The following is a 23,612-nucleotide window of genomic DNA, read 5'->3' as shown; positions in this document are numbered from 1 at the left end:
TTGCGCCAAAATGCTACTCCAAAATGTAATGCCGCACATTTGTGCAACACGTGTGTCGTCTGCCCAGCCCAGCCCCCCCACCCCACCACACAACGCCCTAGGAACCCAGCAAGAACCACTCGCCATTTTTTGTCCGTCGTTTCGAGTGCACTCTCCCGCCCACAGTTTGCTTCGCATTTTGGAGTCTCGCATTTGGCTTACCATGAAGAAGTGAAGCTGGAGTCGAGTTCGTGTTCGTGCCACACAGAGATACCCCCTCCACAAGTGTTTGCAATGTGGCATAACCAAAGGGAACCCAAACCTCGAGAAAAAAAGAAGAAATTTCCATTGCAATGATCGACTGTCACTCTACTCTTAGGCACTGTAGATATGTAGGGTATACCCATGGTCGAGTCCACACTCTCTGCTGTTGTTCTTGTGGCATGGCCATGCCCCTCCATCGCTGCTTTTGTGTGTGTGTGTGTGTTTTTTTTTCATCGTGTAATTAAAATAATAATGCGGTGTTTCCAGTGCGCGATTTGGGCTTCGCCTTCGGAGTTTTGTGGCTGCAGCTTTTTGAGCTGCAAGGGCAGGGTGGCAGTGGTATTGTGTGCGTCTCGAGTGGGCGTGGAGTGTGTGGAGTGAAGTGCAGTGCAGTGCACCACCGTGGGGCACGGCAGGTGGAAGGAGTGGAGGTGTGAATAATTTGGTGCCACAAAAATTGTGTGTGTGTGTATGTGCGCTTCGCACTCCGCTCTTCCAGATGCTTCGTCCGCCAATTGTTTGTTGGTTTTTTCTTGTAAATTGTAGGAAAAAATGGGTATGGTTGAGGGGAAGGGTGCATGGAGCATGGGGCACAGAGTCAGAGAGGTGTGGCACAGAGTGGGGTGCAGTGGTGGCTGCATCGTGAGGCTTTGCCTTTGTTTATTCTTTGACTTTTTATTTTGTTGACTTTTGTGTGTTTGCTCTTTGGTTGCATATTTTATTTCGATGGCATTTTTCAGTGGATTTTAACAAGATTTAGAGAGCGAGATTTGAGAGAGCGTGAAACGCGAGAGAGAGAAAAGTGCTGATGATAATAATTAGAATGCTGATCATCATTATGGGGTTACAGAAAAAAAAAAACAGTTTTCTTGATGGTCGAAAATTTGTGATCGAACGATCGAAACTAACCAAAGTGATTAAGTGAATTAAAGTGATTTTATCAATGGATAGGATGCACTTCCACCGAGAGCGAAAAAGAGAGAGAGAGAAAGCGAGCGATTCCTGTGAAAGAGAGCGAGCGAATGAATTCCTAAGCAGCAGCAGAAGAAGAAGCGCGTTACCAGGAGAGTTAGAGGTTAGAGAGAGAGAGCGATAGAAGGAAGCAGAAGGCGCACAACGCAGCAGAAAGAATAACAAAAAAAAAAACAACAAATATGCAAAAGAATAACCGGTTCCCATATCTGCTGCTGCGCGGCTGCTGCGCTGCTTACTCCTCCGGCTGCGTCGTCGTCTGCGGGCGAGATATTGCTGTTATTTTCTATGTATGTATGTGTGTGTATAGAAATTCCTGCTGCTGCCTGCTGCTCTGCTCCTCTGTAGCTGTTTGCTGCCTGCTGCTCTGCTCTGCCTGTGCGAGAAGGAGGATAAAGTGCATTGCAGTGGAGTGGAGTGGGAGGCTCAGACAACGACAAAAGCAACACCAACAGCTACAGCGGCGACGCATGTGTTGTTTTGCCCGCTGCCTAATGATGATTTACTGCTGCGCAATGATCATTAGCGCTGGCTCCCTCTTCGTCATGTGTGATGTGTGTGTGTCTATTTGGGTGTATGCGTGCGTGTTCGAGTTCGAGTGCGTGTTCGGTCAGCCGAAGATGAGGCCACAGCCGAAGACGAATGTTTGAAGACGAAGCGCAATGTTAATGATTGCCAGTGCGGTGGGGGAGGCGGCAGTAAGAGGGGCGGCCTCTCAGCACTCACTAGAAGTATTAGAGGGAGAGGCGGAAAGAAAGAGAGAGCAGGGAAGAGCATGCCTACATAGAAATGAATGCATTTTCAGGGTCACGCGACCAGTGGCCGCCAACGAAAAGTAACGAAAAGCAAAAGAAAAAAAAGCTTCTTGTAAGAAATAGGGAAAGAGAGAAGAGAGAGAACATGTCAGCAAAGACAGGGAGAGAGAGAGAGATGTTCAATGCAACATGTTGTGTCTCTGCTGCAACAGCAAAGATCAATGCATTTTTTTTGGGATGCAATTTTATTGGTTTTCCTTTGGGAATACCAAAATGTTAGTGTGTCATTTTTTTACCCACGCATCATCTGAGAATCTCGGGCATCATTTCTAGAAAAGTTTTCCCAGAGGATCAGCTACGGCTAACCCCCCATCCACTCCCGCTACACACTGGACTTCGATCTGGACTGCTCTCTGCTCTCATCGGGCCTCTGGGGCGACTTCTTTGAGGCCTGTTTCAAGAACCGGTTACCCTCCGAAAACCCGAAAAAATATGAACGGGCCATGGCATCATACCGCCTCTTCCTGCTGCTGCTGTTGCCAGCATAGAGAGGGGGTGGCAGGGTGTTGCAGTTGCAAGGAGAAATTGCTGGTTGTGGGGGGGCTCTCCTATCCACTCTTTCCTGTTTATTAACGTGAAAATTCTTTGACTCTTTTGCTGCTGCTGATTTGTGCCGCGCCCCGTTTTCCCCCACCCTTCTTTGCAGCGTTGCATCGTTCTCTCGTTGCATCTCCTGTGGCAGTAGATCCTGGAGGCGTTAGGGGGCGTGGTTTTGTGGTGCCGCCACTTGGCGCAAGCAAAAAAAAAAAAAGAAGCGATTTGAAGGCAAATTGCCAAAAAAGCTTTTTGCTGCCATCGCTGCTGCTGCACCAACCCACCCTCCCCCCATGTCCACCCCTACCCCAAAGGCTTGTCAACGGCACTGTGCCACAAGTCCCCACCCTCTCTATCTCTCTCTCTGTGCAACACTCGCGTTTATGCAAATGCACGTGAAAATACTCAAAATATTTCCCCCAATTTTTCGTTTTTCTCTGCCTTCGGCAGCTTCTACGCTTTTGGCCCGTTTTTCCCCCGTTTTTCCTTTCAATTCGTACCATGCCACGCCTCCCCCCTCTCCTGTCACAGCTAAGCCTCCAATTCTCATCGACATATTTTGATTATTGGCGAATACTTTTTGCATCTCTCGCATCCATCGATGACTCCTCCGATGCCTCGATGCCTCGATGCTCCAGCGCTTGAAGCCGAAGCCGCTCGTTTTGTTTTGTGTTTTATTTTTGGGCACCAATAATTTGTCAACGGCTGCAAATGCCCCCCTCCGTACACCCCTTAAGAAGGTGTCAGCAGAGTGCAACGACCAAAGGGATACCCTGTGCAATAGGGTCTCTGGATTTGGCACTGTATCTCCTCTATGGGATTTTGCGTTTTGGTTGGGAAGGGAAGGGGAGTCTTCGCTTGCCATAAATTTAGCATGAATATTCCCCTGGCAACAGCGGAGAGGCAAAGCAGCGGCTGGAGAGCTCATGCCTCATTTAGTGGCAGGCAAAGAGTCATCGATGGGAATAGGAGAGTGCAACAGAAGAGTGGAGGCGGTAGGCACATTCGTTGGAGTGGAAGGAACAGGAGGTAGAAGTAGTACACAGGCAGAAAAAAAGACAGAGAGAAGGCAGAGTGGTAAAGAGGCGGGTTGAGGGGCAGGGGGCATGGGGGTGGAGAACCAAGCGCTTCAACCTTTTTTGTGCAATGAAGCAAAACCGTTTTGAAGAGTGCGCCTCTCCCACTCCCTCTCCTTCTCTCTGTCGCTGTCGCCCTCTCCTTCTACTTCTCTTCATTTTCGTTTCTTTTTCTTTGGAAACAAAAAAAAAAAAAACATGACCAACCCACACCTGACCCCCCGCCTCGTCTGTGCCTGCCCCGTCGCTGCCACCAAGCTTTTGCTACCACTGGCAATCCTCTGCCGCTTGCCGCTTGCCGCATAGCCCCCTTCGATTCCGCCACTGAACCACCGGCACCAACCACTGGCACCCACTGCACCCACATTGTGGCACCGTCGTCGTCATCGTCTCTCTTCCCCCTCTATCTTCCGCCCCCCCCTCTCTCTCTCTCTCTCTCTCTGTGTCTCTATCTCTGTTGTGTCTCTTTCGTCTTTCGAGTTTCTCGAATGAAAATTGCATGAAATGAACCCATCGATTGGCGGTTATAAAATTTCATGATTTCCTTAGTATTTTCCCACCTCACTCCGCCCCCCCGCGCACCCCTTGCCACATTCCATCGTTCATTCAATGGCGATCCCAGGGTTTGGCTGCCACACAATCGATCGTCTCTGTTTCTCTGTTCGATGAAAATTGTCATCGTCGTCGGTGGAGAAGGAGGAGGCGGAAAAAGTCGTAGTGGGATCGGTGAGAGCAGGCAGAAGAGTGGAAGATGAGTGTGCAGTGTTATGCAACGAAGAGGGGGGAGTCTCCCCCCCCACTACCCACACCAGGGTAGAGCTGCAGCTGCAGAGGCTTTTCCAGTGGAACGCAGTAGAGTGGCAACAAAGGAGGTGGCGGGGCATCCATCGATATGTCAACAAAAAGGAATGGGAGATCCGCAGAGTCCCCTCTTCTTCCTCCTACAATCCTCACGGATACTCGGAGGCAGGATTCTCTGCAACTTTCTGCAAATGTAATTATATGTATTTAAGATCGTTTCTCCTTATCGCTTGAGCGAATCTTCTGCTCGCCGAAGACCGCAGCCCTGACCTGAGAGCCCAACCAACCGATTGGTTGCCTCCGTTCCTCCACATGCCATACACACACACATGCACGTGCCCCACAACAAATGCGTTTGCAACTTAATTACCAAACCAAAAACAAAACAACAAATGAATTTGGCCCAAAAAGGCCAAATGGTCAGCGACCCATAAAACGAATCTTTCGTTTTTTTTTTTTTCATAATTTATGCACTCACGATACATATGTGAACATGTGAATATATATATTCATATCTATTCGTATTCGTATTCGTATCACTTCGGATGTCGTAGTATCTTTTGGTATGTGGCAATGTGCGCGTCTGGAGCTCCGCTTTAGCTCTAATTTTTTAAAGACACGAAATTTCATTTGATTTTCGCTTTTTATTGCATCGAAAATTGTGTGTGTGTGTGTGTGTTTGCTTCCATTGTCTTTTTGACGGGGGAATGGGTGGGTGGATGGTTGGCATTTCGTCTCAGTTGCACATTGAATGATGGATGATACCCTGTAAAGATGATGGACAACAAAGAGAGAGATGCAAGCATGCCACAGTTGCATTCATATTATATTTAATTTAAATGAAAATCGATAATTATCGATAGCCAAAAATAACCGAAATTTGTGGAATTAGCTGTGTGTCTTTATTCTCGTCCAATTGGCAGTGCCATGGGGTATGCCATACCTCCTTTCCTTTTACTCTGTTTCTCTTTTCGTTGTTTGTTTCATTTTTGACATTCGCTCTTTCCATCCATCCATCCATCATCTTTTGCGCTCACTTTAACGTAAAGATACAAAATATTTCAGCAGCTAACAAATTTAGCATAAAACTTTTACTTTTCATTGCAAATAATGTGGCACGAAGAGGGGGTGGAGCAAAAGGGGCAAGGGGCACGGGGCACGGGAGAGGGACTGTGGCACCAAACGAGCCCCAAACGCAAAACGTTTAATTTGCAAGCCAACATGCCTCCCACCGGCTGTCAGTTCGATTTTTGGCCAAATGCAAAATGTAAACAGAAAATTCAAAACCGCAACAGGCGTCTCCTGTCACCCCTCCCTGTCCTGGCGCTACTGCTGCCACAATCCTTTGCCTCCTGCCATACAGCCCAGGGTTTGTGGCAAGACGAAAAGCAACAACAGCAACAGATTTATGGCCCAAACAAACAACTTTTGGCACTCCTTTGCCAACACAGTCGAATCCTCCTCCTCCACCTCCGACGCCACTCTGATCCTCCCTCTCTGTTCCCGCCAGTGTATTTAATTTTTTTTAATTCTAAAAAATCATGCTCAAAAATGTATCGAAAGCCCACCCCCACTTTTGGTTCCTAGGACCACGCTGCCTGCACCTTAGCGAAATGTCAAAAGTGACAAGAGCGGCATAGGAAGAAGAGCGAGGATAGAGAGCGAGATGCAGAGACGCGGGCGGCATGTGGAAAAAGCCAGAAAGGCTTGCCACAAATGCAATTTGCGTTTTTGGGCGAGATGAAATTTTCCCCAGGGCTTTCCGCTGGGTAAACGCTGGCAGCCGATACGAAAACAAAAACCAGCAAAAGAAGCGGAAATCGACCACACATTTAATTTTTTAATCACACATTAAATCAATAACATTTTAGTTATTTTTAATTTTGAATTATTTAATTTTTAATTATATAATTTTAATTATATTTTTAATTCTAATTATGTGGATCGGTTTTACTTACTTTAATCCATGTCGTGTGGCATTTCTTGGAATGATTTCTGTTCCCTAAACCCAGCTCACTGCTCTCTTGGCCAACGCTTCCTATCGCTTCATGTTCTTCATTTCCTCTCTCTTGCTCGTTTTTTCCTCCTCCCCCCCTTTTCACCTCTATTCCAACATATTTATGGTGCAACAAACAGTTAAGCGGCTTATCAACACAGAAGGGAGGAGTGAGAGAGAGTGCGAGGGTCAATGGGGCATGGGCCACAAACCGCAGGCGTCAGGCGTCAAATGGTGGAGGGATTTCGGATTTTGGACTCGGATGCGGATTGGGGTTCTTGGGGTCAACTCTGGGGCTCACTCCTCTCCAGGCTGGCTGGCCCCACAGAAGGACAGGCCAGGCCAGACACACTTTCAACATTAATTTGTTGTATGTTTTATGTTTGTTTTGCTGCCTTCCACAAAACATGTGTCCCCCCTCCCAGAGTCCTGCCCCCAGCCGTGCCCCTGCTGCTGACATGCTCCTCCTCATCTGTCGTACTCCTTATCCTTCTCCTTCTGTACTGCTCCTACGGCAGATACATTTTATGAATAATTTTGCATTTGCTGGACATTCGGACACACTTTTGTCACCCGATTGTTGTCCTTCCGTTGCTGCTGTTGCTGCTGCTGCGCCAGGAGTCAGCTGTGCAGGGGATTCCACTGGGGATTTTGCGATTGAGTGGGGAATATGGCTTCGGCTTTTCCAGATTTGTCGCCTCTTTGATAAATCGCCAAAAAGGAAATTCAGCTCCTTTTTTTTTTTTTGATTTGTTTGTTTTTTTTTTGTTCTGTATTTTTTTCATTTATTATGTGCTGCCCCACTGCCACGCCCCCACACACACACACACACACACAGAGAGCAGCCAGCCCACAGGCGACAGTGAACCGGTTTTGTGCCTCAAAGAGGCAAGCGGCGAGGTGTTTTGTCTGCCACAATCCATCCATCCATCCATCCATCAGTTGGGGGTTTGGTTTGGTTTCCGTTTTCTTGGACTTGGTTTCTTGGTTTCTGGAACTGGTTTCGCGGGTTCTTTGGATTCTGGAAAAACCTGAAGCTACAGCCTGCGCCCCATGCCCCATGCCCCCATGCCTCATAGATTTTTGCTCCACATTTGAGAGCCCAATAATTACAGAGAGCGGGTATGGGGGGGTAGGACTGCTTAAAGATTCATGAATAGATCCATAAATCGAATTTAGAGAGAATTTATGGAATCGAAAAAGAACAACAGGAAAGGCTGCCCTGCCCTCTGGCACTTTAAGCCTACCATCGCAGATACTCTTTCAACAAGATACAAGATAGAAAAGTATCAGAAAGAGGCCAAGAAGGAATATATTTGGGTAGGTGGAAAATGTGGGGGGAACACAAATATTTCGGGGCGACAATTTAAAACCATTTATTGCATATATTTATATGCATTTCATGCTGAGAAGTTTACACTTATTAACATATGTACATACATATATCCCAAGGAAGGAAGGAAGAAAGGAAGGAAGGAAGGGTATCCCAAAGGTGTCGCTGGGCCATAAATATTTCGATTTCCCTTTTGTTTTATTTGCATGGACACACGCTTTCCCGCCTTTCCGATCGTATCTATCAGCGAGCCATGAATCCCCCATTGGAACCATTGAATAATTTCCCTTTTTTTTTGGCCATCTTTTCTTTCCGTTCTGTTTCCCCCCCCCTTGTTTTCACTGCTCCTTTGCCCTCCTGCGTCCTTAAACGATTACGAAGGGCCATAATAAATAAATGTTTTGGCAATGAGACACCCCAACCCCTACCCCTCTCACACCCTCACAGCCTTCCCCCATCCCTCTCTGGCGCACTCATTCTTCCCCCCTTTTTGCCCAATCACCCCGTGGGGCCAAAGTCAAGGCCAAGGATTTATTATTGAAAATGTAAATGAAAAATGCTTGAAAAAGCACACACATACACACATGTGTGGGGAGGAGAAAAGGGTCCTTGGGTCCTAGGGCAAGGCCACACGACCTTTTCTTCACCCCCGGGCCTGCCTCCACCCGTTATCCCTTGGAGACCTCTCCGGAACGGAAGGCGGAACGGAAGGACTCAAAAGATAAACAGCCTCCGATTGCGTTTTCTGTTTCTTGCTCCTCTGAGAACGCGATGGGACGGGAACGGGGACGGGGACTGGACTTATGACAGTGAGGGGGGGATATGTGCAAGGGGGGGGGGAAGACATGTATGTATGTGCCTGTAATTGCATAAGTAAAGAGTCGGAAGGATTGTCGAACGCGAAGGGAAGGCAAGGAATCACATCAGGGAGTCAATTTGTTGTTATATTTTTTTTTATTGAGTTTCAGAATATTCGGGGGGGATTCATGCACCGCCGAGGGGCAGGATAGCAGGAGACCAAACGAGATGGTGGGGAGGGAGGGAGGTATAACGATAATGTTTTACATGAAACAAGAACAAGGGACGGAAGGACAAATGAGGAGGAAAGAATTGAATGAATTTCAGTGAGTGAATGAATTCCAAATGCATTCCAAACTAGAATCATGATTTTTGGAAATATTTTAGAACTGATTCGCGGGGGTTTTTATTTCTACATTTTTAGTGATTTTTGTGGTGTGGCTTTTGTGGCCAATGAACTGCATTTTATAGAATATACTCGCACTCGCACTCGTATCTCTGGGAATGATTGACTCCCCACTTCAATTAAGAGAATACCAAAATACTGCATTCACCCCTGCCAGTCCCCCCCTTGTGCCGGTGCCATTCAATGGAAATTGCAGTTTCAATTGCTATATCTCCGCCCCGCCCCCGTATATCGCTATCGCAAGTGCACCATTCTGTTGAATGTTGAATGCCTCATCATTAATTAAACACTTAATTAAAACTGCAGCAAATGTCGAACCCACACATGTGGCAGCAGCAAGCAGCACCAATGGGAAGGCACAGGCAGGCAGCACAGAGAGCGACAGAGGCAGGCGGCAGGCATCACAGGGCATTGAAAATTAATTAGATGTCATCGCTTTCAACAGAGTTTTCCCCCCTTTGCTGCCACCGCCCTGCTAAACCAAAAAATAATCGGCTGAATGAACACGGGAGGGAAATAGATTTTCCCCCGAAACCGAAAAAAAAATAAGCCACAAAAACAGCAATCGACAAAACGATAAACGAACGAGAAGCCCGTCCCGTCGTCCCGTCCGTCCCGTCCGCTGATTATCGTGTTAATAATCATTTAAAATTAACGCAAAAACTTTCCATTTTTCAATGCGAACTTCCACGCAACAAGAGGGAAAAATGGTGGGATTGGTGGTAAAGTAGGGAAAGGGGTAGATGGTGGGCATCATGATATGGGGATCATATAGATATATCTACATATAAAAATGATTCGAGGCAGGGATAATGCTAATGAAAGGCAATTGAATGAAATGGAATGAAAATGAAATAGAATGTGGAATATGTGGGACATGTGGGGTATGTGGGATGATGGAATGGAGAATAAGTGCGGCATTATGATGCGTAATGATGGAATGATCTAAAGGGGAAAAAAAAATTACAGTGGAATTCAATTACACGCATTGGAATGAAATGGAACAATGGAAAAGTTGAATACCGATGCGGAATGATGCTTCCAAAGAGTGAAAAACATTTGAAAAAAAGTTTTAATAGTGAAATGAATGAACCATCTCTAGGAATGCTGGAATTGAATGGCAACCAGCATGTGGAATCGGAACGAAATTGAATTAATGCATTAATTAATGATGCAGGGAATGATGGTTTAGATGAGAATAGAATGCATCTAATGCCAGTCTTTCTTTTGTGTGCATTGATTGTTCCATAACATCGTTCCTGCTGCACCATTTCATTATTAAAAGCCAATAGAAAGCGTCTAAAAATATCACCCACTGCACTGCACAGCTCTCCTCCGAATTTGGGAATTAATTTTTGCAGCTGCATTAGAAACATAACAAAAGCAAAAAAAACAAAAAACAAAAACAAAAAAAAAAAATAGAAAGGAAAACAGCGAGAAAATGAAAATGCAATTTTCACTTTTTTGAAAACACAATAAACAACACACGAATGCGAAATGTGTGGAGTGGAGTGGAGGCCCAGTGGCTCCACTGACTGACTGCCTGCCAGATAGCCAGACCCCATGCATATATATATATCCACATGCACAGATATATAGATATATTTGTATATACTTATATGGGATGCACGCTCTGCTAACAAGCATTGCGCACACACATATAGAAAAAAAAGTAAAACAAAACAAAAAAAAAAAAAGAAAAGTCTCTCCCATCTCGGCATCGCCATCTCCATCTCTGTGTGAAAATTGTGAAAAGCGTATTTGGAGCAGAAAATGTAATGTCTGGGGCTCCATGCCGCCAACCTTTCTTCTCGTCTCATCTCATCTTTTTTTTGCTTAAATTTTGTTTGCGTTTGGGCCGCATTTTGCTTCTGTTTGCAACTTCACTTCCCCCCCCTGAGATAAGATTCCACACGCAGAATGATAAGAATTTTGGGTGGCAACTCTCGTAGAAAGCCCAAGGCCATGCGGATTAAACTGCGAGCAGATATTTCCTGCAATAAACATATTTGGATCCATCTTTCTGGCCAATAAGTAGAGATCTCTTCCATCTGCATGGCTGGCTGTCTGGCTGGCTAGCTGGCTGGCTGGCTGACTGTTTCTTTCTAATATTTTTTAAATGGAAAAATCCGCAGAAGATAAGAACATTTACTTAGCGGCGAAAAACACGCATTTTATCGCTTATCTTTTGGGCCCATCCATCCACAGCCCAAGCCCATTGCGTCGTCTGGCGATTAGAGAGCCACGGACATCACGTTCTACGACAATGTTTTACGATAAGCCAAGGCCCCCACCAGGCAGCCCCCACACCACACCAAACCACCCACTTAACCACCCAAAGTTGAGGAATTTCTTAATAAATGCAGGTGTTTATTTTTTCTCTGATTCCTTTTTGGGGTTGCTTTTTTTTGATGGTATCGATAATTAAATATAAACGTATCTTAATACACCATAATAATTATTTTTTTTATTTTTTGCAGATCGTTGGGTGGCTTTCTTACGAACGAATCGCGACCCTAAATAAGCGACGCCACTATCGAAGCAGCGACATCTACATCTACAACAGAGGAACAACCAAGATTCGTGTCGTACACAAACTAATTGCAAGTAAGCCATCAACTACTATAATTTCTAAATCTATATATATACATCAGACGACATCATCATCATCATCAGCAGTGGATAAGTAGGAGGGGCAGGCGAAGGGGCTTTCGAGTAAGTGGAAAGCTCACTCTCCCAAGAAAAAAAAACACACAAACACAAAACACAAAAGGCAGACCCACAACAACAACAACAGCAGCAGCAGCAACAACATTCGATTCGATGTAAATCAGAGAGGGAGAGCAACAGAAAAAAAAGGGAAAAAAACACACGACAGCTCAAGGCGATGGGCGCAATGGGCGACAGCTCCAAAGTCCAAACAACTAGAAACCCCGGCTAAAAAAAAAAAAGTCGTCTAACTTGTCAGATCGCGTGCCAAGAAATAATAATGAAGGAAAATATCGTGCGAGTGTGCAGCAGCAGCAGAAAAAACAACAGCCCCACAAGCAGTCAACACTTTATGCCACTAATAATCGTAGTACTAGTACGCTTGCAACCTGCAACCTCGCCCGCCCTACTCCCTCCTCCTACTCCCCCTACTCATCTATGAGTAGTTTGTGTCATGCGCCTGCGTGCCGTCTAATTGGCATGGAATAAGAATCCAATTGGCGGCAGGCAAAGGCGACAGCAAGGGAGTGCCACAGTTATACATATGTAAACATATGTACATATATGAATATATGCACATATTTAGCATTTTTGTCGCCTTCTTAAAGTCAGCCAGAACCCAGGGGCCTTAAGGGAAATAAGTTTGCACAAAGTAGAGGTGCACTGCTGCATGCTGCGTGACAATGCTGCAAGGAAAATCTATATGAATATAAAAGGAAAAATGAAAAAAAAAAAATAATAATTAAAGATATAATATAATTATAAAATATTAACATTAATTATAGCCTAATATTAATAATCAAGAAATATTACAAATAGTCATGAATATAATTTAGAAATTCCAAAGATCTTTTGAAGGAAATTCATTACCGCCCGAGTGGCTGTACTGCCTTGAATTTCCCTTAAATGTTTCCCCTAATTTTTGCCACACTTTCCTTTCTGGCTGCTCAATCATTCAATCACTCAACCATTCAATCGCTAACGAAGCCAATCGCTTAAGCCCTGCTCTCAAAAGTTTGAAGCTCTGCTCCAGTGGGTGAATGTGTATCTGTGTATCTGTATCTCAGCCTATTTGCAGCCACTCTCTGGGGAGGCTCCTGGGGGCCCCTAAGCCACTTTAAGCCAGTTCTGGCTGCCTGCCTGCCCCTTCCATCCTGCCCCCATTGAGAGCTAATCAGGGGACGAAACCCTCGAAACTATTCTCCCGTATACACGCCCGAGTGTGTGTGTGTTGCATGCCACCTGAGTGGCAGCAACAGCAGCAGCAGCAGCAGTCAACCAAAAAGCCATTGAAAAACCCCCAAAAACATGGAGAAGATAAGCCTCTGACAGTAGCAGCAGGCAGTCGGGGTGCAGGATATATTCCATTGGAATGTGTGGTGGGGTGGTGGGGGGTGGGGGGTTGGTGGTACACTGGAGGGTAATTGCGGCCGCAGACAACATGCTAATTAAAAGCTACTTTCGCAGCCGCATTAATATACACACAAAACACCGCAAAAATCATGCGTCCTCGTTGTCGTTGCTGTTGCTGTATTCCCCCCCGCAATCATAGCCACAGAATTAGAGGGTATTAGAGTACCCCCGCACACGAGGGTTCAAGGAGGGATAATTCCCAGAGTTTTACTGTCTGCCATTGCACAGACAATTGCAGGCTGTTATTTAATGGAGTGAGAGATGGGAAAATTCGGTAACTAAGTTCCAAAAATCATCCAAAGCAATAAATTGCTGAAAAGTTATGGAGGCTGCATTTTGCGATGATATAAAGCTGATATTTTGTGGTATTATAGCTGAAGAAATGCTGTACCCAAATGGAGAAACTGTTGAAAATCGGTGAGAAGTTTGAAATGTTTTATAATCTTAGCCTGAAAGATATTTGATGGATATATAGTTCACACGATTCTGTATGCCTTAAGGCCGAAAATCATGCAAATCGGTTTAGTTTTATTAGCTTAAACTGGTTTAAATACAATTCCCATTTTTAATGGAGCTTTTGATAAAGAAAACGCTCCATTAATCTACCAAAAAAGAAGCAACAAAATCAAAGACCATTTAACGTCAATAATTGCAGGGTATCCTTTATACACATTGCTGGTTTATGGCTGCCTCTGCTCCTGCTCCTGTTCCTGGTTCGCCTCCTCCTGTTCTTGTTTCCTGGATTAATGGCAGAGCCACACTACGCGGGAGGTGATGGGTTGGTTGGGGTGTGGGGGGCATGTCTCTCTTGTGCGGCGACATCGTTGAATGACAACAATTTGCATTTGTTTCATTTTCAAAAATGTTTCCGAGGTACAAACTGGTATTCATTCGACAGGGGACATGCCTCCTGCCTCCTGTTCCACTGTCAACTGCCACAATGATGGAACCGCAGACAGGACGAGGATTGAGGATTAAGGGATTGGAGGAATGAGGATTCGGATGGATGATAGCTCTGTGGGTTCCGTCTGTTCGTGGCGTCATTAAAAATTGTCTTGATGGGTTTTGTGGCTTTGATTTCAATGCGTTGACGAGCCTTCCCTCTGTCCCTCTGTCCGTCCGTCCGTCTGTTTGTGTGTCTCTTGGTCCTTTTGGGCTGTTGTGTTTTTGTATGTTGAGAGGAATCGACAGCTGTTGTTGTCTCTGTCCTCTTCTGTGGCTTTCGTGGGTGTCTGGACTGGGAGTCGTCTCGAGTTAATTGATGGATCTGATGGGGGAAACGGGCAACACTGGAATCGAGTTAGCTAAAGCGGCTTTTCGCACGCCTCAAATTTACAGGAGCTGCAGGATTAAAGTACTTAATGGCGGAGTTTTCTTTGCTGGAAAACCAACGAATGGCGAATGGCTTAGGGAAATTCCACACGCAGACAGAACTGGAAAGGGAACTGAAAAAGGGAACCCAAAAATCAAGAAGTTATCTGCCTTGCAGTGGGCATCCTTTAGGCATCCGTAGGGAACACTCCACACTCCACAATTCACGGGGCTGAAGGTTTATTAGATGCCCCGCCCCGAGTTCTTTTGCGACTGTTGTAACTCAGTTTTTTTTGTGGCACGCGGCAGGGGTTGGGGGGGAAGTTGTCCATAAATTATGCAACATTTTTTTGTGTGTGGCAGAGGAGGAGGAGGAGGTGTAGGTGGAGGGAGGGAAAAGTGTCAAAGCTTAAAATTTCTGTTTTTGGGAAATGGTGAAAAACGCTACAGAAGGATGCTGCAACCGTGGACGCTGGTGACTCTTAACACTTTTTTTTTTAAGTTCAAGTTTTCTACTTGTGCTCCGTGCCCCGTGCCCCTTCGTTTTTTTGACAGTCATAAATTTGCGTCTAGCTAAGGATTCGACAGGCAGGAGGGAATGCAGCAGCAAGCAGCAGCAGCAACAGCAACCACAAGGCAAAAAAGGGGAGCAAAAGGCGATGCAGGAACTGGAGGGGCAGCTAAACTTTTGCCAAAGAAAAAGGGATGACTGTGGCAGTGGCAGTAGCAGACTCTAATGCTAGGCGAAATCTGTTAAGCGGAATGAAAACTTTACCCCGTGTTGCCAGGAGTGGAAGGGTTTCATTTTGCAACAAGGAGGGGGGCAGAGAGATGTCCAGTGGCCCAATGTCCGATCTCTTTGACTTGCGTTTGTCGGCTGGAGGGGGGTGAGCTCAAACTTAAATCGCCTGCTCCTTAGCCTTAGCCCTGCCTACACACCCCCCCGTCGATCTCTTGGGATTCTCATTCCTTTTTTTTTATTTTTTGGGTTTTCGTAAAGAAAGAAAATATTTGGATAACAAAGTCTCATTTCTGGTGGAAGAGGAGGAGAAGGAGGAGTGGAACTTCTTCTTCTGCTTCTCTGTCTGTGTAGAAGTGATGCGTGGGGGCTTAAAGGGGTGCAGGATATCTCTATGTGCCTGACTTGACTGGCTTATTTTTTTATTCATATGTACAAACATACATGTTTATATGTGTAGGTACATGCTTGTGTACATAAATAATCGCTTACATTATTTAATTTAATTAATTTACATTAATTCGAATATTTAGATTTATTATCGGTGTCTATTGATATGTGATCGGCATGAATTTGTTTGAACATCGATTACTATAAGTGAACAGATTTTCTCCCCCTGCCAGTGTGATGTATTTAAAGCCATGTGGCATGCGGCAGGCAATGTGGCATGCGAAAGACGGATATGGCAACTCAATGTCGGGTATCATTTGCGTCTCCTCTCCATTACCCCCATCTGCCCGCTGCAACCCTTTTGCGTTGCAGGTGCATCATTTATTCAATGGCCCCAGACGCTGCAGAGAGTGGAAGAGCTGGAGAGGGGGCGGCGGCGAGAGGAAGCTCCTTGTCGTCTCCTTAGTGCCGTCGCTTCCTTAATACGTTTAAAAATAAGTACACAAGGCTCTTTCTCTCTCTCTCTCGCTCTCCCTCTCTCTGTCGCCTGTGCCACTCCAGCGTTCAATGTGCCTGCCTCTTGCCTCTTCATTTTCTGTTGTGTGGCAGCAGCAGCAGCTTGTGTTCTGTGTGTATGAGTGGCATTGACTGCTGGAGTAATTGAAGCGCATCACAATTCTGGTTGAAAGGATTGCCTGGCTGCAACTGCACTGAAAGAAATTATACGATGAATGTTATGAGCGGAGCGGAGCAGAGCGGAGGAGTCGCGCACCTCTTTTTCATACGGAAAAAGTTCTTTGCCCCCTAAAAAGTTGCATTAATTAATTTCTATTAATTCCTACCCCTTGGCTCAGTGATGGAAAACTCCAGCAAATGGAGTTTTTGATTCTCTATAAAATATGAGCACCCGTCTAGCGGGGGGCTTCAGTCGCTCAATTAAAGATGTCCTCTTCTGCGCCAACCCAAAGGTCTCTCTCTTGCTGCCTCTTTTGTTGCTTCTAAAGACCGCCACAAAATGTTAAATTATAAATGAAATTGTATTGTTGATGGGTTGTATGGCTGAGTGGTTCGGTGGTTGAGTGGGCGGCTAGTCCAGTGGGGGTGGGTCAAATCACTCTCTGAATATTTCATTTTGCACATATTATTTATTTAAGGCAACTAAACGCACTGCCCCTACCAAAATATATGTATAGAAAACATTTCTATGAGTCCTAAATGGGAAAAAAGGATTTGGCATCACAATCGGAATTGGAATTGGAAATGGAATTGGAGGTGCCCCTGCCACTGCCAGAGAGATTTTGTTGTTGTTGAAGAATAAAGTATATATCCCACCCCACCACCCCCCCCTCCCACTTTGAACTCTCTGAATGGCGTACGTGCTTCTCTTTGGTGTGCCCAACTTGGGTTTTTTATTGTTAACACTCTCTTTGGCTGCCCCATGAAGGGTGTGGCAAGTGACTTACAGTTGCAAATGTGCAGCAGCAGCAGCAGCACAGCAGCAGCAACGAAATGCGCTCAAGTCACATTGTTGCACATTTGCTGGCATTCAGAAATTGATTGGCCAACGGTAGGTGGGGAAATCCAAAAGGATTTCCATCGAAAATCGGTAATAAAATACAAAAAATTCCACTCGATGGAAATGGAAATCGTTTTGGTATCAAATGAATTTATATGCCACCCACAAAGGAGTGCCAAAGGCTGTTGGAATTATTACTCTCCATAAGCCACTGCCACTACCCCACCTATTCAAAGTGTGGGAATCTTGGGCAAATAGAATTTGTATATGATTTTATTTTTATTTTTACATTTTATTATATATATATTTTTTTTACTTTTCTTGTATGCTTTCTTTTTGGGTAACCCCCAAAGATAAAAAATAAATAAAAATATATATTTAACGTTCAGAACAGCAGAAAAATGAATCATATGTCTGTTGGGGAATCCGTTTGGGGAATTAATAATTATATTAAAAAAAAAAATTATGCTTATACTTAATTATTAATATATAATTATACACGCTAATAAATTAATTTAATTAAATTCAATTGAATAAATTAAAATAGTTCTGCAATCGTTGGACTGTGTTTAAGATTAATTTAAGAGCAGTTAATGGGATTTATATTTTATTTGTCTCTGTTAGATCTTCCATCTTAGATGCAATGGCCAATGGCACTCATTAAATTGTATCCTCTGGGGCAATCACGGGGGCAGTGTAAAAGAGCAAAGGACAAGAGGTTGAGAGTCTAAGCCTCCGCCTCCGCCACCCCACAGGTCTCAAGTCGCGTGTCGCCACTGTTTGACTTGATTATAATGATAAAATCTAATTAAACAAGTTCTTAACTTCCAGGAGAGATGTCAACTCAATTTACAAATGCCTTCGCTCTTCGCCCTCAAACCCCTTCTTCGCTTGGCCTTTAATTTGGCCATTTTCTTTCCCCCCCGCGCCCCGTCAAAACTTAAACCCAGAGACAACCCGCTGCTTCTCCCAGCTCTCTCTCTCCCTCTCCCTGCTCCCTGTCTCCGTCTGTCTGTCTGTCTGTCAGCACAAACATCCTAATTACCAACTTTTTGTAGCCCAAAGACTCTTTGGCTCTCATCAATGGCCATAAAAAGGGGCACAAAAGCGGGCAGAAAAGTGAAGGAAAGAAGGTAATGAAGGGAATGGCCAGCTAAAGAGACAGACAGACAGAGAGACAGAAAGAGAGAGAGAGAGAGAGTGGGCCATGGCTCTCGTTGGGTCAGTGGAGCGCTCCACTTTACATGTTTCGATGTCATCGTCTCCGTCTCCGTCGTCGACTAATTACGTTTTGTGCCCCCCCTCTAGCCACCCAATGGATGGATGGACAGGCGTCACCTAATGACCCAAAGCCGCCTACAATGGCAACCAAAAGAGGGACAGACCGAGAGAGTGAAATAGAAAACCCAGAGAGAGAGTGAGAGAGAGAGAAATTATATGTAGGTTGCTTTACGCACTTTTTTTTTCCAACACACTCTCCTACTCCCCCTCCTGCTTGTCTCTCTCTCTCCTTGTTGGGGAGTCGCTCTGCTCTCATCTCAAAGTACATTTCTAATGACATGCGACATTACATTCGAGTGTCGAGTGTCCAGTGGGGGAGTGGGACTGCCCCTTGTTGGTCAAACAACAACACACAAAAAGATGAAGGATAAGAAAGAAGAAGAGTGCTGTAGGGGAGTAGGGGAGGGGAGCAGAGCACGAGAGGAGTACAAGGAAAAGTAGCAGAACGAAGGCCTAAAAGGATATTCTTTTCGGTTTTCATTCTGCCACATGCCAAGTAAAGTTGCAAATAACTTAATAAAATACTTTTGCGAAGATCGTAGAACTTCTTGAGCATTCGCATGGATCCAAAGAGTGTCTATGGCAGTCTTTTGCAGTCTTTTTATTTGCTTTGGCAGCCATTCGGATGGACGGACAGTCCCTTAGCTTTCTTCTTGTACTTAAGTATCCTGTAAATGTACTGTGAAAATAATCCGCGAACACAGAGAACTTCATTTATTTGTTCGAATTTTCTTTTTGGGGAAAGCGTACTCTATTTTTCCCCCTTCCCCCCCTCCCCCCCCCCATTGCTTTTCCTAATAGCTTTGAAATGAGTTTGGAATTTTTTTTGTTGCTGCTGCTGTTGTTGTTGTTGTTTCTCCGTTGTTCCGTTCTGCTGTTTGTTTGCTTTCGATTCTGTTTGGCCGTGGGACTGGGCGGGGTGGGGAGAGCGTTTGGAGCTCTCATAATGCATTGGCGCTGGCCATGGACAAAGTTCATTAAAAGAGCAGCCAGCCATTGCCACATGAGTCTTTGCTAGAGACTCCAAGGATACCCTGCAAAATGGGACGGGTGCTGAGCAAGAAATATTATATTATATTATATTATATTATTATATTATATTATATTATATTATATTATATTATATTATATTATATTATATTATATTTATGGGGCTTTTTTGCTTTTGTGCCTAAATTTGGAATCTCCCATTTGGGGGATCTCCCCGTGGGGATCCTTCCCCAAAATGAGAGCCCTTGCAATGGTTTACAGGGTCTGCCGTTGAAACTTGTTCTGCTTGCAACATTAGCGGTTGCATGGTCCATATGCTGCTGCTGGCTGCCTCTTGTGTGCGTGTGCTAGGTGGGGGGGATAAGTGAAAACTTTTCAATCTGTGAATCAAAGTGGTGGGCAGGGGCAGAACTAGTTCCGTGTGAGCGGCAAGTGGAACTTTTTGATTTCTGTTTCAATTGGTTTGCATGTAAAAAATGCAAAAAAAAATAAAATAAAAAAAATAATACCAAAAATGCCAAATGCCATTGCACTTGAATGGAGTGGAGTGGGTCCTCCTACTGGATGCTGCTCCTGCTGTCCAGTGTCCTGCTGTGGTCTGCCCACTTCACACCACCCCACCCCACTCCACCCTTTTGGTGGTCGTTTGAAGTTTTTATCCTTATTTATCTTCATAAAATATTCATGCACTTTCCACTTCTGTGTGTCTGTCTGTCTGTTTGTCTGTCTGTCTGTGGGTTCCTGTGAGTGTGTTTGTGTTTGTGTGCTTGTGTATGTGTGTGTTTGTGGAAAGCCACTTGAACTCCCAGGCATTGGAAGCACTCAGCAGCAGGACACAGGACTCCTGCCTCTCTCTCTCTGTCTCTGTGTGTGTGTGTGTCTCTTCAGGTGAGTGCTTGCAGCCTCCTGGGGCAGCTCTCTTCCTGGGCCACTCGTCTGCACTTTTCAATTAAAAATTGTTTTCCACTACATTTGAGTTGATTGATTTTTAATTGATTTCAATTCGAGCAAACACACAGAGTGGGTGAGAGTTCTCTCTCTCCCCTCTCTCTCTCTCAACCAAGATGCAGATGAGCGGAAGGGTGTGCAGCAGCAGCAGCAGGGGGGCGGGGGAGTGAGTGCCAGAAGAAGCTTTTAAGAAGCAAGCCCCCAAGCAAAGGAAGAAGGAATCACGCAAAAGTTGGATGAGCATTTGCATTACCTTTTGGGCATGTGCTTTACTCTCCTCTCTCTCTCTCTCTCTCTCTGTTATTTTTCTTGCATTTACCTGATCTTACTTTGCTCTCTTCCAGCTCTCTCTCTCTCTCTCTGGCCACTCTTTTTGCTCTCTTTCTGGTCTCTGCACTTTGCCTTGCCTCTCTCTCTTCTGTTGCTCTGCTCTTTTCTTTACGTTCCGTAGATCGATGCAGCCCAAAAATTGTGTACTTTATTTCTGGGGCCTAACGATAACCTTTGGGTGAAAATTCTTCTGGCTATAAGATTTTTCTCCTTTCTTTGCAGGGTATTGCCCACTTCGTTGCTTAACTTATTTTCTATCCTCTGCTGGCTGATTGTTTTTGCTTTTATTTATTTATTATTAACCAGGCAACCCCTTCGCTTTGGGCCCCCCTGCCCGCCCCTGTGTGGCATTTGGAATATCCTTCCGACAGGCATGCAAATCGCATGCCACATGCCCCCCATGCTGTCTGTGGCATCCATAAATTCTTAACAAGTACTTTGTGGCATTTGAATAAAAAATTGAAACGAAATGAAATTTTAAAATTTAATATTTAGAAACTAAAGTGGCAAATGGTGGTGTGGTGGCCATGTGGCATGTGGCAAGTGCTGGAATGTTGTTAAGTGAATTTTAATTTCCCATTAACACAACAACCCCCCCAACAAAAAAGGAAAACAACAACAAACAAAAAAAAAGGGTTGAAAGCGAAAACAAAAGGCGACACAAAGCGACAAAAACTTGCGACAAAAGTTTGTCGAGTGTACAGGCAGGTTGGGGGAGGGGGAACAACAACAACAAACAAAACAAAAAACAAAAACATGAGGGACTGACGAGGATAATGTGTAACAGCCTGGCATTTCCAGTCGAAAAACAACAACAGCAGCGGCAACAGGATCAGGAGCGGAGAGGGGGTAAAACAGAACAGAGGATGGAACCCCCAGAGATGGGGGAAAACCAGTCAGAGGAGACCCACAATCAGAGTCAGAGTCAAAAGCGGAGCAGGGCAAAGGCAAAGGCAAACCCCTTCTATTTGTGTCATGATATATTGGGCAAGGCAACAACAAGCTCCGGGGGGGCATGCCACAAGCTGTGAAGAGTGGAGAGCTGTGGGGATTATGGCATGTGGAATGGGAGATTAGACATTATCTTTTTTTTTTGGCTATCATTTACAAGCGAAAGAGTTCTTTGGGCAGGCCAATTAGCAGGCAATGGCAGGGATTTAAATTAATTTTTATTTTAAATTAATTTTTAATTTTTGTTTTAAATTAGTGCCTTGATTTTTTCTATATAAAAAGCTACAATATCAATAGATTCAACAATGGGAAAGAAAAAGCAGAAAGAAAGATCAGTAGAAATCCGCAAAGGAAAAGAAAGACAAAAAGTTTGCAGCAACTTAAACTCAATGGATTTTTCTTTCTTTCCAACTCCAAATGATCTTTAAGCAAAGACAATATATTGCTGGAATTATATGCCACACTTAAGGAAACGTATTTGGGGATACATTGGTATATACATATATTTCTCTAGGCTCTTTCGGATATAAAACTGTGCTGATATTCCCTCACCTTCTGTCAGTGGAATGGAATGTAGAGTAAACCCCATTTAATGGTTTTTCTTGGGTTTCATTTTTATGGGGTATTACATTATAGATCATATTCTATTTTTTTGTATATTTAAAATTATCTGTAATAATTATACATAATTATTATAATTGTCTATGTGTAGCTATAAATATTACTAAAGATTAAATTCTCTCTTGGAAAATTATTTCTCTATACTTTTCAGTCTTTAAGTCTTCGGTTGGGAATATCTCATTCGATTTTCTTCTTTCCCTGCTTTCATTCCTTCTAATCTCCAATTCATTTGCTAGCTAGAAAAGCCTTTCCCATTGCCATTGCCCCCACCCAACCACTAGCCAGTCCCTTTGTGGATGTGCCACTGCCACCTGTCGTATGAATGATATTTTCCTTACGATTTCCCTTGCAACTTTTTTCTTTTCAAGGGTCTGTGGAGGGCTGGGCGTTGCTTGTTACCTGCAAATTTATGGCACGACCTGTCAATATGTGCCGCTGCCTGCGTGTGTGTGTGTGTGCGTGTGCCCCAAAAACCTGTTACCTGCCTCAGTCGTTGCCTCTTGCCTTCTGCCACTCCTCCTCCTGCCTCTGCCTACTACTTTCTACTGCTCCTCCAGCAAACTTTTAGTCGTAGTCCTTGCTGATTTCCATCCATTTCCTCTTGCTAGGAGATGAATTTTTCCTCTTTCTGGCAGAGTGTATGCGGGAGTGTAGGGAGGCAGGGCATGGATGAGATTTTTGCAAATTTATGCCATAGAAACGATTCGGTTTTGATCTGTAGTCCATTTGGCCCTCGAAGAATAATCGAAAACGGAGCGTAATGGCCAAAAATATCCCAAATGGATGTTGTATCCACGCACGAATTTCCAGTACAATTTCTGGAAAGACTGCAAGCGAAGAAAATATCCAAAAGGAATGCCCAAGCGTAGGTCCAAGAGTTCCGATGAAGAAAATAGGTTCCCAGTGTTCCCAGTAATTCTTGCGCTCATCCAAAAAAGATACTCCCCCGAGTAAGGAAGCAGTTTTATACCCTCGATGACTCCTTAAAGGGTATTCCCATTGTCACGGCAGTGTTCTCTTTTTTTCTGCTCTCTGGTCTTTGTTCTTTGAATTATGAGAGAGCAAGCGAAAGCAAAGGACAGGCTGGGGGGGCTGTGGGAGTGAAAGTTATGGTCTACACATGTTGCTGTCGTCTAATGCCTGTTGTTGTTCCCTCTGTGTTCCCTGTCCTGTTGGCTGTTTTTTTTTTCTGTTGTTGTTGTTGGAATTTGTAAGTAAGAAAATTGTTTTTGAAATGGCTAACAAGCTATTAGCAAACAAACAAAGGCAAAACGATGATGATGATGATGATGTTTGGGCGATGAGTCGCAGGAGAGACTCAAGAGGGGGAAAAGTGGTGGGGTAAATCGACTTAGGTATTGGGTGGGTACTGGGTAGGGTATTGGGGAGGGTACTGGGGAATTCCTTGGATCTGTGAGCTGATTGCCTCTTGGTCCTGC

At 44.6% G+C, this 23,612-nt stretch overlaps 1 protein-coding gene across 1 annotated transcript in view; it reads left to right on the top strand.

The window, feature by feature from the left end:
* LOC111071970 overlaps nt 1-23,612 on the top strand; it is an 85,001-nt gene that overhangs the window by 5,804 nt on the left and 55,585 nt on the right. Inside the window, exon 2 of the mRNA XM_022363531.2 lies at nt 11,455-11,581. The gene's annotated coding sequence lies outside the window, so the exon portion shown is untranslated. The remainder of the gene's footprint in view (nt 1-11,454; nt 11,582-23,612) is intronic.

This window comes from Drosophila obscura, unplaced genomic scaffold, assembly GCF_018151105.1.
Source record: "Drosophila obscura isolate BZ-5 IFL unplaced genomic scaffold, ASM1815110v1 contig_190, whole genome shotgun sequence".
NCBI lineage: Eukaryota > Metazoa > Arthropoda > Insecta > Diptera > Drosophilidae > Drosophila > Drosophila obscura.
Note: the sequence above shows the minus strand (reverse complement) of the source record. Positions and strands in the feature narration are given on the sequence as shown.